Genomic DNA, 6,000 nt, shown 5'->3' with positions numbered 1-6,000 from the left:
TGTAAAAATCTCATAGTCTCCGAATATTAAAGTTACTCACTGTATATCTATTTTCGCGTAGTGATTATATGTATACTACATACATATGTAAGTGTTTATTCCTAATATATTCTATTTTGTTAATCTACAATTCTCATACAACCTACCGCTCTTATACAAATGTTTCTTATCCTTGTTAAGTGTTTACTGTTTACACATTTCCTCCCTGTGTAACACTACTTTAAAGGAGACATCTAAGTGCAAAGGTTTAAAAATATTTAATAAGGCACATAAGCTTATCCAATATCGTTAACCTTCCTTTTACTCCACACTAACGTACGAACAGAAAATACACTTCTAGGCTCCGGTATGACCGAACAAATCGAAAAATAGCCCTAATCCCAAGGCACGCGAATACCTACCCCTACCGATTTATTCATACGTATAGATTTTCTCGCTGTCTGTGACGCTATGCTGCTAACACCCACGTATCGACGTAACATTCGACAACACGACCGAAACGGCTGCACCATTTCTCGCGGAAATCGTGCTATTTCTGCCCGTGTTTCTTTCAATAATTCAACGCACTGTCCATGCCTCGACCGGATCCGCGTTTACTTTATCTTGTCTCCTTTTTTTCTTTTGTTTCAAACGGTTTTCACGCTCAAAGTTTATACATCGACCGGACATGTTTTATTCACGTGGCTTCACCCCGCACGGGAAACTTCGTAAGCGGTCGATTTAACGAGTTCTTAGTATTCCACGATTCGCTTATTGAACTCCGCCGCGGTGTTTCTAGATTCCGCTATTCGTAGAGCTGAGGAATATTAATCGTTTTCTCCAACCGCGATGCAAGTGCTTAAATGATTTTTCAAGACATAAAGAAAAACAATTTCATTTATGAGCCGGAGTTGTAATTGAATAATTGAAGGGAATGTTTGATAAATGCCGACATGTCGAAAATTGCTAGTACTGGTCAACCCTTCTACAACGCAATTAATTCGTATTGTGTTATTAAGTAGCCTGCTGACTTTTACGCATTTACATGTATTTATATCCAAGAAACTACAAAATGCATACAGTATGTAATAATATAAAAAGAAATCGAAATTAAAAATCATATTATAATATTTGAAGAGTAAAATAAATTCTTATTTAGGTTCAATTTTGATATGTATGTTTGAAAAGATTTTATTTTGCGTAAAGATCTGCAGTTACGTTATAAGAAACTCGGAATTAGTGTAAATCAAAATTCGTAGAATGTTATATAGAAACCTCGTTATGTGCAATTCAGTAGTAACTTTGTACACGTGTACATAAAATTAACCATGTTCTCTTCACTACGGGTATCTCCATTTTCGTGTTATAATATAATTTTGTTCTATAACTCTACCAAAATTTCTCTGTAAGAAGCTAAACAATTTTGCAATTCTCTTTTAAACTTTGCTCTTCGCATAATGAAATTTCATCAAAATCTCTCTGTGGGAAGCTAAACAATTTTGTAATTCTCTTTGAAACTTTGCACTTCGCATAATGCGCTTCATAAAGTTCGTACAAAAATGTTTTAATACTATTTCTGAATCGTATTATTAGTAGAAAATAATACTGCAATTGTTCTTTATTTTATACACTTTGAAAAAAATGCCTAAAGTATGCTTAATATGCTCAATATGGTTTTTGCATTCAGATTTATCTGGGGATCGATTAAAACTCTCTTCACTTGGCCTATGTATATCGACCTTTTCAAGTAATTCGTCTAAATCTTGTTTTATTTTTAATGATTTTATTTATTCAAACTGTATTTGGACTAGCAAATCTATATTATTACTCGTATATTTCTAGTTCTATATTATTCCTATATTTTGTACTCGTATAAGTTTATCCTGTACAATTTCTAACAAAGTTTTCTAAAATACATAGGAGCTAAGAATATTTAACTATCCGCATACATGAGTAAAAACACACAAAGTGACTCGCCAGGAAACATGCAAATGACGTTCTTTTATATTAAAATAATCATTACTAACGATCACGAATACCTTTCGCAATTAAAACATACACCATACTAAAATAAGACAGCATATTTGTATTAGGTTGTCCCAAAAGTTTCTTTCGCTGTATTAATAAGTAATACATGCACAATATTTTATTTTTTATGTTACATTACTGAATTGTGCACGATGCATTTTGCTCCATTATTATTACAACATGAATATCTATGAAATTAGATTGTCTATTTATACATATAAGCACGACCACATAAAATAATTGAGTGCAATTCGCGAAAGAAACTTTCGGGACAATCTAATACATTAAAATCGATTTACAGATTAAAGCTGTTTTGATTTGTGTGTATTCGACTAAAAGCAAAAAGAACCCATTTAAAATTCGTCCCTCCAGAGGTTGACCTACCCCCTACTCGTGGAACATTATCCACAATATATTCCATCCAAGATACTTGATACCGTTTCACTGAACGAGCATGTCGATAGACTTACGCAGTCGTTCGATCGGCCGTTATCTCGATTACCGACGCAATTCGCGAAGGGGTTGAAATCGAGCGTTGCGGCAATAAAATTCACTGTCCTGACCGCCTTTTCCATCCAATGGGATGCCTTCCCGTTTATTTCGAGAAGTCTCTCCAGCGTCCCGACACGAATACATATTTATCGGTGACGTAAAACAAACATTCGAGAAGGATCCCTCTCGAGCCTCGATTCATTCTTTTTATTTCTGGCCATGCTAGATCGATCGCATCACATTCCACTAGATGCGTCTTCGCTCTCCTTCGTAGTCGTCTACGACTATCCTAACTCTTACACGGGGAAATCGATATCGACGCGAATTTCGCACAGAAAAAAATCCGCGGCTGTTCTCTTTCGTGTTTGAAATAATTTAATTAAGTCGTGCCTCGCACGCACGCAAACGAACGAGGGAGTTCACCTCTTTTCTTTTTCTCTTTTCATGAAAATGGTATATTTTTATTTCTGCGAACTTGGTTCGCATTCAAATGCACCCTATCGATTGATCAGTGGTATGAATGATCGATCGAGCAACCATCGACGTCTATCGTTTTCGCAAGGTATCCCAAAAAAATATGATGGAGGGGAGGAACACATGTCCACTAGGGTGGACTTTAGCTATACTTGGTGAACTATATTTTTTCTTAGGTACAAAGCATGTCGTCTCTTAAAAATATTAATTTTAATGGAAAAATATTTTGGTAAAATTTGAAATTGATGAAATAAAAGGATTACGAGGCGCATCCGAGTTGAAAATTTGGAAATTTTTATAAAGCACTCAAACGATATTTAACGTCTTGCTGACTTGCTATTTTAAGTAAAAACTATACCGTGCGGTCGCCTATTTTTCCGAAATTGAATGTACAGTAAATATATTTAAACACTACAACAAATTTTATTTTCATACCGCACTCCCGCTAGAAAAGTAACACAGGTTGATAATATACAAAATTTCGTATCATGTGTTCTAAGAATATCGAATTTTACAAAGGAAAAGTGACACGAGTAAAATTTATAAATAATATTGACGGAAGAGGTTATGAGATTTAGCAGCGAACAAAATATGAGGACTTTTAATATTGAAACAAACTCTCAATTTTGTTAATTCCAATTTAAATAAACTAAAATTTAATATAAAAAAACCATGATTCTTCTATTATCCAAAAGTTCCATTATCCGACCATTTCTATCTACTAATTAGTACGGATACGGGAAACTCTACCGTATTGGTTAAAATTACTTTAGATATCGCTGTCGGAATATAAAGTGAAAATTTATCCATCCGTAAATTTTTGCACGCCACTATAACTCGCGATATTCGGGCATGAAAGCACGAGTACACTTCATGACCGGAGAGCAAAGTGTTAATTATAGGAAAAAAATGGATATACCTCTCAAAAATCTATTGTTGAAAATATAAGCCGAAAGAACAAAAATCAGTGGTCATATAGAAGGTAACAGTGGTCACCATGGTCAGTGGTAGCCAATGGACACAGTCGATCAGCATGTATCAGTAGTTAGTGATAGGTAATGGTCAAGAGAGGTCAGCATGCGTCAGCAGTAGTCGAATGGCGTCGGCTGTGGTCAGCAGTAGTGGACAGAGGTCAGCGCAGGGTCAGAAGGACCAGGGAGTGATCAAAGTAGAACACTAGTTTATAGCCAAAATGTACATTCACATATTAAACTTAAAAATTGTAAAAAAAAATTTTTTTAGGTTAGGTTTTTTTTTATGAATTTTTGAATTTTTTTTTATTTTCTTCTGACATACGTTCACATTTTAGGCCATATCTCGAGTCAGAAACGTCCGATTGAGTCGCCCAAGATGCCATTTTAAAGGTAATCGAATTTCCAACAATTGCATTATTTTCCAATCGGTTCAATAGTTTAAGTGTTACGAGCCAATATATATGAGAAACTTCGATTTTTTCAGCTAAAATAGAACACGAATATTTCTTCCATCGCTATGGAAAAATAGAAATTGTCAAATTATGTCCAGTTTCTCATTGTTTACGTATAGATCGCACTTTTACGAAGAAAACAAGCTTTTATTGAAGAAAATCTATGGATAACAACAAGAAACAATTGAGCAAAGGTACAAAAATTCCAATTTTACTCTGTTTTTGTATTTTTCTCCTCTTTATATCGGAAACATTTATTTAATTAATTTCGATTAGAAATAATTTCGGCTTTTGCTTTGTCCTCTGTTATTCGTTGAGTTCATTTCTCTGATGAGGAACCAAATGTAGTCTCCCAACATTCTTTCATCACAATATCCTTGATAGCGCTGCTCAATAGTTTTTATATCTTGGTGAAACCTTTCGCCGTGTTCGTCACTTACATTGCCAAGATTCTCCAGGAAAAAATCCAAGTGAGAATGTAAAAAATGAATTTTGAACGACATATGTACGCCTGTTGAAATTAAAATTGAAATTGAATGTACAATTTTTTCCATTTTGTAAAAACCAAATAGAATAACAATATATATTTCATACCCATTTTTGCATAATGTATTAGCAAATCATCAACAACTTCCTTATAATTCATACTTTGCCGAGCCAGAAGCCCTAAACTATTCAGCAGCGCTATCAAGGATATTGGGATGAAAGAATGTTGGGAGACTACATTTGGTTCCTCATCAGAGAATGAACTCAACGAATAACAGAAGACAAAGTAAAGGCCGAAATTATTTCTAATAAAAATTAATTAAATAAATGTTTCCTATATAAACAGGAAAAAAAATTTTAATCAGAGTAAAATTGGAATTTTTGTACCTTTACGCAGTTGTTCCTAACTCCGGTTTTTATCCATAGATTTTCTTCAACAAAAGCTTGTTTTCTTCGTAAAAGTGCGATCTATACGTAAACAATGAGAAACTGGACATAATTTGACAATTTCTATTTTTCCATAGCGATGGAAGAAATATTCGTGTTCTATTTTAGCTGAAAAAATCGAAGTTTCTCATATATATTGGCTCGTAACACTTAAACTATTGAACCGATTGGAAAATAATGCAATTGTTGGAAATTCGATTACCTTTAAAATGGCATCTTGGGCGACTCAATCGGACGTTTCTGACTCGAGATATGGCCTAACATGTGAACGTATGTCAGAAAAAGATCGAACAAAATTCAAATATTCATATAAAAAAACCTATTCATAGAAAAATTTTTTCTTGCGATTTCCGAGTTTAGTAGGCCAAAATACATAAGAAAAAAATTGTGGCATTGAATGTACATTTTTTTTTTATTTTGTAAACTAGTGTAATCAGGAACCACACGCGACGTCACGAGATCATTCCCTTACGATAGATCAACGATTACCTATAATTAAATATTATTAAAAAATGTTGTTAAATGCTCGAAGTTTTCAACTCCACTGCGCCACGTGATCTTTTCATCCCACCGATTACAAATTTCACCAAAATTCAATTTTCACGCATATATTTGTTCGAGGGGGGAGGGGGGGGGGGATGACGTGCGAAAAATTCGATGATCGCGTC

At 34.2% G+C, this 6,000-nt stretch overlaps 1 protein-coding gene across 2 annotated transcripts in view; it reads right to left on the bottom strand.

Moving 5' to 3' along the window:
• LOC128881617 (protein couch potato-like) overlaps positions 1-6,000 on the bottom strand; it is a 363,315-nt gene that overhangs the window by 81,571 nt on the left and 275,744 nt on the right. The gene's annotated exons all lie outside the window — the stretch shown is intronic.

The sequence above is a fragment of the Hylaeus volcanicus genome, chromosome 1, assembly GCF_026283585.1.
Source record: "Hylaeus volcanicus isolate JK05 chromosome 1, UHH_iyHylVolc1.0_haploid, whole genome shotgun sequence".
In the NCBI taxonomy this organism is placed as follows: Eukaryota; Metazoa; Arthropoda; class Insecta; order Hymenoptera; family Colletidae; genus Hylaeus; species Hylaeus volcanicus.
The sequence above is the reverse complement of the archived record's forward strand: the minus strand, read 5'-3'. Positions and strand labels throughout refer to the sequence as shown.